Below are 13,439 nucleotides of genomic sequence, written 5' to 3'. Positions count from 1 at the left end.
ATATATATATATATATATATATATATATATATATATACATATATACATATATACATACATACATATATATATGACAAAGTATATACACACGTGTGTGTGTGTGTGTGTGTGTGTGTGTGTGTGTGTGTGTGTGTGTGTGTAATTGTGACTTTGAACAAAGTTGCTTGAAATTTGTCCTCATTAGGCAGAAATACTCCTGAGACCATTATTGATCAGGGAATGTCTAGCATATCGTATGGTCACAGAGATAAGGAAACTTATCATTAGAATGAACTTTAAAAATTTTAACATCTTTTTTTTTATATGAACAAATATCAAGTTCAGGGTAAAAAGATTTGGAGAACTATCCATTTGCTACATGTTTTAATAATTAAGTAATGATAATTAAGTAAAAGTCTTGAGAATCAATTTTTGTCTGATATAAATGTTTCTTCAGTAACATTGAAACATCTCAGCAATAGCATTCATCAGCATTTCGTCTATATGTGAAAGGAAGAGTGAGGTTCAGACAAAAGTCTCACAAGGCTGGTTTTAGCTTTTTATATTGGATTCGAAAACCTTAGAAATGGGAAGCATTGAAAAAGTCTAAACAGAGATCTTCTACTGAAGAGCCAATGAGGATCAAGAAGTCATTGTGACCAGATTCTTGTTCATTATAGAGTCTTGGTTCACAGGAAGATTTTCTAGTTTTTATTCCAATGTCATTTCCAGCATAGGATATACCGTTTCCCAATGGTAAGTATGATAAGAATTGAAAAGAAAAGTCTGACGGTTTTCCATAGGACTTAACTTTGAACTTAATTCTTTGATTTACTTTGCTTTGTAAATACAATCAAAGCCTGTTAAAATAATAGATATGAAAACAAATTATGTGTAAACCTCAGTTCAGAATCATGACATAACATGAATGCTTTGACAGTTATATAAAAAAACTACCCATATAATTTAAAAACTTATTCTGTATATTCCAGTTAGGTAGGAAATGATTTTTCTAATGATACTTTCTGATAAAATATTAATTAATTAATTAGTAACTTTAAATTTGTGACTTGTTTGAGCAAGTACTCAAGTAGACCATACATGCTCAATAGAAAAAAGGGCATCATTAATTACTTATTAATATGTAGGATAACAATGATAAGAACAAAAGTTAAGAAATTATTAAATTTTTAATGACATACAACTGTGGCAAAAATCGTACCATCTATTTTTCATTCAAGCTGTCAGTATGTGCTCTTTTTGAATTATGTAACTGTTGCCTTCACTATATACTTTGCCATCTCTTTGGAGTATGCAGTGATGCATACTGCATATGAATCAAGAATATAGTATTACTAATTAGATTATAATACTGTCTTTTTAGTTTGAAGTTTAGCAGGTGAGATTCACTAATTTCAGGGCAGCAAAACAAGTGTTACAAGGCTTGTTTTACATACTTACAATTGAGTATTGAATTAATGGAAGGGTAGACTTTTAGATTTGAAAAAATTTTGATTTCAACTATCCTGATATATGTGTATATTTTATGATACTGTGGATTAGTATGGTATCTTAGAAATGCTTGTACAGATATCATTGTATATTTAATCATTATATATTTAATATATAATTATATATTTAATTTAATAATTTAACCTTTGAAGATCAGGTTCTCTTAGTTAACTTACATCATAATTGATCAGGATATAACAGAATTCTGATTTGCAATATAACTAGTCACAGATAATGACACCTGAACAGCAAGGCAAATATCAGAGTGTGTTACTTTTATTGCTAGTTTACTCAATAATCAGCTAATTAATGGATTCAAAACACTTTTCAGGGAAATGTAAAGCTTTTTGATTTTTCTTTTTGTCTTATACTTTTGTGTATTGATTGCCATGCTTTAGAGCTGAAAAGTATATTTTACACCTTTGTACAAAATGTTATGAAGCATTCCTCAATTCAATTCAAGGCTTCTAAGTAATGACTCAACATACAAGTACCGTAGGAGAAAACAAACATCTACACACACACACACACACACACACACACACACACACACACACACACACACACGGAGAAAGAGAGAAACACTGTACTTAGAATGTGTTACTTAAAACTTATTTATCCTTTATGTTTATAATTGTATAAGTACCTACAACTAAGAAAGGCTTTAAGTATTCTGAGGTCATTAGTAATGTTTTTAAAGCAAATTTACTTTGTAGAATGCATGGCTATCTAACGTTCTGAAAACAGTATTTTATAATTTCTAATACAATTATGGCTACAACAGCTTAGTGTCAAGAAGATGGTGACTAATTGTGGTCCTCACTTTCCTGTTATCTCTTCTATGGCCTATCTGTCTCCTCTGTTCTACACAAAGTACAAAAATATTTCCTACCCTTCCCATCACATTCACATCCATTTTCTATTTCTTCTGTTGAAAATTTACCATCACCAAAATGAAATATATAAGAGAAAAAAATTGATGGAATTCCCCCTTCTAGCTGCTTTCTCAGTGCTTTTGTTTGTTTAGACAGGAGCTTTGGTTCTAGATTCACACTGGTGTAATACCAGGTATTTGTTCTAGGCTCGACAATGGCTTCAGAAAATAGCTTTGTCCTGGAATATAACTAGTTACTGAATAGTATAGTTTGCGAAAGTCACTAATAGAAATTCTGTTTAGTGAATTAACATAGGAATCAACATGAACGTCTATGCATCTTTAGTCCTGAGTTCAAGTTCCCTGACATTTTATGTAAGCAGCAACACCACAACACAATTTAAAAACACAGAGAAAATAAGCAAGTCCTTTGTAAAGCCCAGTGTCTGTCAGACTCCTTACCTGAGATTTAGTAGCAAACAATTAAGCAAGATGATCTTTCTTATACCTGTTTATGAATATTGTGTATTACAATGTGAACTGAGAGTTCACAGATATCGTACACCTTGGATAAAAGCATACATCATGGATTCCAATGCTCTCATCACCAAACCATGCACTGAGGCTATACTTTTTTTAAAAAACATTTATGCAGTCTTATTTAAAGAAAATTAATGATGAAAGAAGCATTCGTAAGTTTTTCCCCATTTCTTTTCTTTATACCAGAAGGGATGTTATCCAGCAAACAGAGTCTAAGCAATACCTACAATTGCTTAGGGAAATAGAAGTTCTCTTCATTTCTTAATGCAAAGCAAATATTATAAAGATGGTGCCTATTTCTGGAGCATGGACCTTAATGGAAAAATGATTATGACTACTTAGTATCTCTGTATTCTAATGTGAAACCCACCAACAAGCACTTTGCACTTCTTTCCTGCTGCCTAGAAATACAGATAGTGTACAAGCACTGAGTGGCTAGTTGTGATGTAATTTTAAAAACTGTGCCTTCTGATCTGGTCACTAAGACAATTGATCACAGTCAAGTCCAGTTAATAAAGTTTGGGTTGATTTGACACCCCCCCTTTTTTTTTAAATGCCTGGATTGGGGAAATGCCTCCACCCCCAATAATCTAAAACAGAAACCAGTTCAGTCAGACTGACACCTAATGGAAACTTTTATAAGTAAATAATTCTTCCAGAGAAAAATTTAAACCATGCAATCAGAAGAAAAGCAAACCACTTCATTTGTCATAGCATGGGGAAAAGGCTCCCTTCTCTTTCAATCCCTATTATCCCACTCTAAAACTTATTATTCATTTATGAAGCGATTTCAATCATGAGCTGAAGCGCCAGTGCCAAAGAACTGAATGAAATGGCTTATTTTCCAAAAAAGAGCTTGCTTATTCCCACAACAAATGATGGAATATGACATCTTCCATTTCTCCTTCCAATACCAGGCCCTCAGCTATGTCTGCCCTGAACCCTTCCACATGTAGTCAACCAGATGAGACTACCTTTCCAGGCAAAGCAAGCAGCTAGCTCACACCAATTCTCTCGACTTTTTTAATTTCCAGGGAAACAACAGCACCCATAGACACACTCAATGTGGTTAGATACTTAACGAGCACAATACTTAAAAGCTCTTAATCACTACCTGGTGGATCCCTAAGAAAGGCAGTTCTTGGAACAATGAAAGAAAGAAATGTTAGTTGCATAGTTTTCTTAGTAGTGACAGAATGTTGCCTGCAAAGACAGCTTCTGTTTGCTTTTTCACCCCACTGTGACAAACGGGCTCATTCCCAGGAGTCTGAACAGGACCACACCCGTTTCCCCTCTTATCAACATAGCTACAATACAAGTGCTATCAGTCTAGATAGCTTGGGACTCATTCAGGGGGCAGTCACATAAGGATAGGAAGAGGAAAAGAGAGGTCTGGCATGGGGACCTATCATTACAGATCTAGCGCTGGAAGAAAGGGGAAGACCTTAAATGGGAAAGGCTGTTTTTTCAGGGCTCTTGCAGTGTCTCAGGGGGTTCAGCTTGCTCTTATGGGCAAGGACCCAGTAGAGAGACCGCAAGTCCTGTAAGGTGAATGGCAAATACTCCAGAGGAAGAAAGTGGCTGGGCGCTGCTGAGCTTAGAATGGGTCCCGGGAACCCCACAAGAGATAGCTGCTTTCATTTCTCCAACAGCTTCGACTTCTCTGGCATTCAATCTTCTTCTCAGCCAGTCCCTCAAGCAAAATCAACCCGCAACGCGCAAGGGAGGAAACTGGTCTTAAAGTCCATCCGCGCTTGGTGAAACCTTCTGGGAACCTGAATCGCTCTCGTCCCAGGATTTCTCCTCCCACCTTTGAAGCGCCACCACCCAAGGAACCCGCAGCCTCCAAAGAGTAAGAAAAGCAAACTGCACAGTCAAGAGGTCCGCTGACAGCTAGGGCTGAGTTTTCGAGCCTCTGCCCTTGCCTTCCACCACGCTGGACCATATTTTCCGGCTCCAAGGAACACCTTAAACTCCTGCTAGGTCCGCTTGCCCCGGGAGTGCCCGGGCGTGATGGAAGGGGTCGCGCCAGCGATTGCTTGCTAGGAGGGGACGCATCCACATTGCTTTATGGTCCATTAACATTATAAACAGACAAGAAGAGTGGAGGATTTTCTCTTCCTCTCATCACTCTGCTGCAGACCCGAGACTGAGAACATATCTTGATGTTGTTGATGTTTGAGACTCATCCCAAAGGCAGAGGTAGGGAAGGCAGCGCTGGAGAAGTGTCCCAAAGAAACTGGACATCTGAACAGTCACTGCCTGCCCCAACCTCTTTCAGAAAGGTTCCAGCTCTGTGCCACGGTGCAACCAATCCCATTACCAGCCTGCTTCTCCACATCTTCGCGGAGAATCCAAAAAGAAAATAGGGGTTCCTCAGAGACCCACAACACTTGTAATCAGAAAGTTCCACCGGGACCCAGCCCCCTGTCCCCCGCCCCTTCCCTAACATAGTTTCCACGCCTGCTTGCTGAGCAGCTCGGCCGGTCGCGGGTGGGGCTCCGGCTCCGCCCCAGGCCGGAGATTCGCGAAGTCACGAGCTTGGACAAGCTTGCCGGGGGCACCTTCGCCCACGGACACGCCCTTTTGGCCGAGGCATGCCCCAGGCGACCCTCTCCCCTGTCTAGCTCAACGCTCAAAGATGCTGCTAAACTGGTCCAGGCCTTCTAATCCTCTGCAACTTTAGAGAATCTTTCAGATCCGCACTTTGCCACCCTGCCCTCTAGGAGAGAGAGAGAGAGAGAGAGAGAGAGAGAGAGAGAGAGAGAGAGAGAGAGAGAGAGAGAGAGAGAGAGAGAGAGAGAGAGAGAGAGAGAGAGAGAGAGAGACTACTCAAATGGCCCCACAGTCCGGGCTTCAGAGACCCTCTTCCTTTCTCCGCCTCCCTTCTCCGCCTCGCCCCCCCCCCCCCCCCCCCCCCCCCCGCGACGCGCACGCCCCCCCGCCCCTTTTCCGTCTAAAAGCGGTCTGGGTCACCAGAGGTGCCAGGAAGATCCAGAACGAAACCACCCGAGGAAAAGAAAACATAAAAAGTGCTACCTTGGCAACCGGGAGCTTTTAGTGGCCAGCTGGTGGGCTGGGAGGGGCGGCCGCTGCCCGCCTGCCGCTAGTACTCTCCTCGACTACGCGTATTCTTAAGCAATAACAACGTAATCCGTATTATCCACCCAAGAATACCCGTCACCGAAGAGAGTCAGAGGGCCAAACTGCCGCTGCCTCTGCCTCTGCCTCTGCTACTGCTGTCNCTGCTGCCGCTGCTGCTGCCGCTGCCGCTGCCGCCGCTACCGCCACCGCCACCGCCAGAAAGAACTCTTGCTGCGGAGCCCGCCCCTGGCTAGGGCTGGGCTGAGCTTGACCAGGACCATAAATCCATAACTCGATTTCCCTAAAGAAGGCTCCAAAGCTGTGCTCTGTTGCTTCCTGCCCTGATCTTCCAAATGGCTGTTCTATTTCCAATTCTGAAAGACAAATCACAGGACCAGCCACTTAACACACAACAGACAAGTGCTTTCTTTCCGCGCAGAGCAGAGAGTACGTGCCAAGGATCTTTGGGAAGTGATAAGTAACCTTCAGTTTACCTGGTGGTCTCCCAGCGCTCTCCTTGGTACTTGCTCTGCTTCATGAGGTCATGAAGCTTTGATTGAGTGTCATGGCAGCGGGCGGACCCTGTAGAAGACATGCATAGTTAAGCACACAAATATTACAAATGTATTTGCCTGGGTGGCTTTAGAAAGAAGTGAGTCTCAAATCAAGATAGGGCCATGCATTGGTGGAATTTTCAACAGTGTGTTTTAGAAATTCATGTTCTCACAGAAAATAAGCAGTCATTCAATGTATTACCTGAAATCAAATACTTATAGATCTGCAAAAATAGGCATCTCCTCCTTGAAGGCCTTAGAGCTATGTACAACATAATGGTTTTTAAAGGGAGGGAAACAGCTTCGAGGCACAAAATAATTAAACCCATTTTCCATACTCTCTGAACTCACTAAGTTGACAAGCTGGTTGAGCTTCTAGGGTTTAAGCGTCATTTAGAACTGCCAGGGTGTTTAATTTCTCAGCCCACCCTTTCAGTACTCACTATGAATACATCACTGTGCAGGGTTGAGAACACCTTGACAGAAAGCCCTTTGAAGCTCTGTCCTCAAGTAAATAATTTTAAGAAGGAAACCCAATAAAAACTCATTCTCAAAGTGACTAATTTTGACATTAAGAGAAAAATCCCCTATTCTTTGGTGATCTACATGGCTCTTACTTGAACAGCTTTGTTTTAAGACTCTACAGTGCATATACCAATAAATGGGGGGGGTATTGTTCACTAAATAAAATGGACCAGTGGAACGCCACCACCCAAGACATGCTGCAGCTCCATTAGAAAGTTCTCAATTTGTTTCTTGCTTTACTTTCAAATACATGAAAGTACATCTGTGTGAGTGGAGGGGAGGAACATGGAAAGATGGCAACAGACATGATTTCTGAAATTATGTAAGTGCAAATAGCTCTTCATCAAGGAGTAATTATGTAACAGTCTCTCCCACCACCACAACTCATCTCTGACTGACCTGTTGTAATTTAAGGTACTTAGGTTGTGGCTGCTCTCATTATTATTTTTTGATATAACACTTCTCCAGGCAGACCAACTCATCCTTTTCCTGATATATTTCTTACAAGTAGAAAAACCAACATGAATTCCAGGTCTTATGATTTAATGTTTGCCTGAAATAACTCAAAAGAAAAATAGTACTTCCCACCGACTGTAGTCTATTTTTGCAGTATCTTTTTAGGTAACTCCATTTACCAAAATATTCAAGCCAGTGAAACAATTAATAAATACTATTTGCTGCCATTACCCAACATAGATAGAAAATGGAGCTTTTCTCTGGTATTACAACCAGTAGAGAAAAAAAAAATCAAGAAAGCTGACAGGTTCCCGTTAGCCTGAACTCCTAGAAACAAAAGCCCTTAGGGAAAGTAATGCAATAGTCTATGAGCAACGTGTGCATTTCCTTCTGAACTCTTTTATTTAAAATCTCAACTGCCTCTGAAAGGAAAACAAAACACATTGTACAGATAGGATTTGATTTACTAAATGGAATGGTTTTCAAGTCAGAAGCATGGTTAAGGCACACATACACACACCTCGCATACACACGTTCTCCTCATGCTGTAGAATCACGGCATAAATGCCCACACAGCTTTTCAATGCTTTCCAAGTTCTTTCCCTTAGTTTATCACGATTCCAGGAAAATCACACACACACACACACACACACACACACACACACACACACACACAAGAACACATACACAAGAACACACACAGAGACCCACACAGACTAGCATGCTTTTAAAAAACATCTGGAACAAGGCAGGCGATATGTTTTCTTCCTAACCAAGCAACAGAGTCAGCCCTTTCCCTACATACCAAATGCTCCACACTTCAGCACCTGGACCAGTGGACAGCTCAGCCCAAGCGGACAGCCCGCAGCACTCCCACCAGAACTGACGCTCCGAGCTCTAACCACAGCTCTTGTGCTTCAGCGGGGCAGCCTGACTTACGAGAACACCATTTCCTACGAGACCACTGCCGCTGGGTGCATATTCAATTCAAACCTCCTTAAGCTGTCGGATTTCCCCCACCCATCCACTCTCCCCACCCCCCTCCACCCTCCACACACACACACACACACACACACACACACACACACACACACAAAAAAAAAAAAAAAAAAAAAAAGGAAAAGGGAAAAAACCCAATACTACCAGGGCGTTTGTTGATCAACTTACACTTTCCTCTCGAATATTTAGGGACCGCTATCGGAGCAATAGCAGCGGAGGCTTAGGTCCGCATTAAGTACCTTTGTTCGTCGACTCCTGCAAGCCATGTTTATTAGAATCTACAATTCCCTCGCGCCCTAATAACTGAAGGTGTGTTTTTCGGGCAAGGGGTGCTTTCAGCACCTTTTGATCTCTCAAGGCTACTGCCACTATGGCAGTGTTCCTCTGTACTTCCCCACCCTGTCCCCCACTCCCCACACCCATCCTAGCTAAACGCTTGGTAATTAAAAACCAAATATACATAAAGCGAGCTACAAAACAATCGGTTTAGGAAATAATGCTGTTTTGTTTTGGAATGCAGCTGAACGATCTCTCTCTCTCTCTCTCTCTCTCTCTCTCTCTCTCTCTCTCTCTCTCTCTCTCTCTCTTCTCCCCTCCCTCCTTAACTCCCTCCTCCCTCCTTCTATCTCTCCTTTCCTCTCAAGTAGAAAGGGGAAAACACGAAGGAGAGGGGAAAAAATCGGGAGGAGGGTGGTAGTGGACTCCTACAATCAATGGCAAAACACTATACACATCGTCACCGAGTAACACTCTCGGTCTCAGACAAAAAGAAACCCATTTACCGATGTAAACATAGTCGCCCTCTCCCACACATCCTACATCCTTTGCGTTTGCTGAGATTTGTCTGCGGTATCGCAGGTATAGCAAAGTAACTGTCACAAATCCGTCTAGAATGAAGTGCTTACCCTCTAAATCCAGGTTGCCGGCTGAACTCCAACTGTGTGCAGAAGCCAGGAGTCATCGGATGGGCGGCGAGGCAGGCTTGGGCAATGGGAGCCGCTGCTCTCTGAGCGCCCAGTTACAGTGTTAACAAGCCCTGGGAAGGGACCTCGTCGCCTCTCGCTGGCTGTGCCCCAGTGCCTTCGCGTGGTGGCGGCTTGCTCATGCTTCGGAGGAGTCCCAGGCGAAAGCCTTCAGCTGATGTGAGCTTCCAGAAAGGCGTGGGGAAGGGGGGAAAATCATCTAATGCAATCAAATCGATCTGATCCACACCATCTGTCGCCTGCCACTATACACAAACGTTAAAATAGGAAAACGGAAAACACTGACAGCCCAAGAGGCTTGGTCTGCAAAGAGTTCATTTTTAGCAAAGCATAATTGGGTATGGTCGGCGTACAGTTACAAAAAGCCACTGTTAACCATCCAGTAGTGGACCCCGAACATGCTAATGGTGGATTAATTGAGGAAGATCTGACGTGTGAGCTTCATGGTCTCTTATTCATGACTTCCCAATGGGAAAGGACCAATGCCTTGTGGGACTATGGTAACATACAGTCAAAAAGCTGCTAAGAAAATGGCTGTGTGTTCACAGCACCTCTCTCTGATAACAAACATATGTCGACTAAAACGGTTTAGTAGAATGGGAGGGGGGGTTGGAGAATAGAATTTTCGTTCCCCTTGTAAGCAACCCCCATATTCTTTCCTTAAAGAAAAGCAAAAAATTATATACAACATCTTTAGCATAGTAGAGAGAAAAAATGATGCCTTTAAAACCTTTTTTTTTATTTTTAATTTTTAAAATCAGCACCAAACTGCCACAGAAAAGGAGCTTATATAGCAGTTCTTAAAAAAAAAAAAAAAAAAAAAAAAAAACTACCATGCTTTTTCTTGCTGCGATCAAAATACATGCAAAGCATATGTTGTATGTAAAAACAACCTTGTAAATACCACTAGCTTTGACTAGGGGTTATTTGTTCCAGGTACCCTCTTTGACTTATTGAAATCAGGATGCCTTTTAGAGAAACATTTTGTATCATTTAAAATTGATGGTGAAGAGTTTTTAAAAATTAAGTTTTATAGTCCCTCCTCCCACCCATACACCTTTTGATGTGTCTCTGATTTAAACCAAACATTTGATGGGAGTGATATGGCAATGTGGGAAAGGGTAGAGATGTCAGGAAGGGGGAAAGGGTATATACTATCAATAATCAATATATTCTACTCTATTTGTAATAGAAAAAATAGGGAAATAAAATATATCACATCCTGTCAATTGTGATATTTAAATGCATACCACTATTCAAAATTAATGTTTTGTGTATGGAGGCAGAACATATTTCAAACAGTGTGTGACTGTCCCTCACCTATTTGCAATTTTCAGATATTTTTAGAGGAACATCATAAGAGAGTTTCTTCTATATACGTGTAGCATTCTTTTATTACCTGTTATAAATAGGCTACACTTCTCTGATTTTCACATCTATTTGAAAACAGATAATCATATTCACTTTATTCTGCTTTTTTAAAAAAATTACATCAATTCTTTAGTAAACAATTAGTATTTAAGGTATCTGAATGTGTCTATTGAAAAACTCTGATAATCTCTTTAAGAAAAAAAAAACTGAATTAGATTAGTCTAAAAATATAGCTTGAAGACAAATCAAACAATTTACCTGATCTTTTGTTTCAATATACATTAATTAAGCACTCTTTCCAACCTACACAACATTCCAGGGTCAAAGTCAGAATTTCAAGTCTAATAGCTCAGCAGCCTTAGTTGTCATTCGCGTCAAGCTATTGCCCCCTGCAGGTCAGGTTGAAACCGCAGGCAGATTTTGGCCAGGTCTTCAGAAAATTTATGATAGTCAAGTTATTCAGGCTCGACCAATATGTAAGTAGACTCAAAATTTCACCTTTGGTTTGCTTTTATTTAAAGTATTGATTTATAAATATCTAGGCATTCATAAAATGAGCACTAAGGAAAATAGAGATTCTAGGTTTTCTTATGAGAACTGAGCTGGGGTAAGCAAACCATTTCCTTTATTCATGGCATGATGGGGGACATTGGTGCGTCCAACACTGTCTGTTCTTCCTTTTTTTTTTATTCATTTCCCAGGGGAATTAGTGCAACCAAAGGAGTGTTAAATGTAAAGTAATTATTTTCCAATAATGAATATGTAGCGCTAGGCTATCTGCTACGTCACCTCGTTATACTCTTGGTAGACTCTGTGGAGGGCGTTCAAATCAAACCCGTTGGGTTCTCTCATCTGTTCACAGGCTAGACACAGTGATATTGCTTTTTCTTGATTATAAGATGAGACAGTATTTCAACTTTCACACTTGTGTATCACCATTCCTTCTTAAAGTCAACTCTTACAAAGGAAGCACCTACTGAGCAGGAAGAAAATTTGGAGTTGACAAAGCAAGACATCAAAATACATCAAGTTTCTACAGCATCAAGGCTTACTAGGAGACTTCAGAAGGAAAAATCCTCATTTGGGGAGTCCAACCGTGTGACACTTGACACTATGTTGTAAAGAGCATGCAATGGTATTTCCTTACCGTGGTGCAAACTCAGGTCTCATTGACAAATCTCACTCAACATGCCACATAGTCTAATCACGCACTATCACTGAGCATCTTACTCAGTCACATGTTGGAGACATAGTTTTCCACATTGTATGGAAGTAGCTACAAAAAAAAATTGTTTTTTGCTTAAGGTATTCTTAAAATGCTTGCCAAAGCCTTAGTGACAGTACTCAGAAGGGTTTTTTTTTTTTCTTCTAAGAATTCTCTCCCCCACCCAGTCTTCTAGAATGGCTATAGGGAATAGGAACTGTAGATAATGTTTCTCTCTTAAATCACGCTAAAAGCAAACCAAATATCAAAAAGGGTTGCATACGTTTCTTTGTTTAGTTTCATCTTTATAATATGTTAGAATTTTAGAAGGCTGCAGTATTTTATATAAAAAAATTATTTACCTACATAATTCATTAGTGCTACTCCATATGAAGAAGGAGTAGCACTAATGACAAGGTTGCTGGGCTGCAGATTGTAGAAACACCAGTTCCTGAAAGTGATGTGTCTAATTGACTTTAAATTGTGTTTAAAGAAGTGAAAACCCATTTTCCTTTCCAAAACTGTATGTCACATATATATCACACATGATTGAGTTGCACAAACACACATCGCTATTCAGTCTCAAATGTTGACTACCACGGTTTGAATGCTTAGCCACAGTTTTCTGTTAGAGCCTGGAAAAGGAAAGTGGTGTCCCTTGACAAGAGAGTAGGGGTTCTTAGTTGTTCCTGTCCTAGACAAAGCTCATGGCCTACAAGTGCTGTGGAAAACAATCCCACTAAGTTTTACTAGCACTGTCCAGTTTTCAAAGAAACAAAAAAGAGTTCTAGAAGTTAGTGCAGTGATAGTGTTCCTGGAATGGTGGGTTATTAAACATAAATCTTCAATTGCCACAAACCATTCAATCCTATTAATATGTTCAATGACTTAACTCAGGTTTTTCCTGGAGAACTAAGAGAAAGAGGGAGAGATGGAGGGAGGGAGGGAGGGGAGAGGGAGGGTGGGAAGAGGGAGAATGGGGACTGGTATTTAAAAGAAAGGTGTCTAAGTGGTGAAAGTTGTAGTAGTAGAAACCGCTGTGTACTTGTATGGGGTGCTTAGAGAGATAGTATTGGAAATGTTAATTTATGCAAATTTTAGGTCGTGGCTACCATCACATCAGAAAATACCTTTCCCCTGGAAAGTCACAATTTTTAAATCTAACTCATATCAACTAAAATCTAAACTTATCTAAACTGAGGCCAATTAAAAACTGATCTCAGAGCAGTTTTAATTGAGGCTCAGAAAAACAGTGGAGGTTTAACTCTCCCCAGTAGGCCTAGAGCATTCCAAAGGGCGGGACTCCAGTGTCTCCCAGCCCCGCTCCAAGGCAGAAGTACCGCGTTTATTTGCCACAT

At 40.6% G+C, this 13,439-nt stretch overlaps 1 long non-coding RNA gene across 1 annotated transcript in view; it reads right to left on the bottom strand.

Annotated features, from left to right (window-relative positions):
• Window positions 1-6,102, bottom strand: part of LOC110319722 — a 40,324-nt gene extending 34,222 nt beyond the window's left edge. Inside the window, exon 1 of the long non-coding RNA XR_002380415.2 lies at window positions 5,945-6,102. This is a non-coding gene — a long non-coding RNA (uncharacterized LOC110319722). The remainder of the gene's footprint in view (window positions 1-5,944) is intronic.
• Window positions 6,103-13,439: the final 7,337 nt, after the last annotated feature.

Source organism: Mus pahari, chromosome 4, assembly GCF_900095145.1.
Source record: "Mus pahari chromosome 4, PAHARI_EIJ_v1.1, whole genome shotgun sequence".
NCBI classification, from domain to species: Eukaryota; Metazoa; Chordata; class Mammalia; order Rodentia; family Muridae; genus Mus; species Mus pahari.
This window is presented reverse-complemented; position numbering and strand designations above follow the sequence as displayed.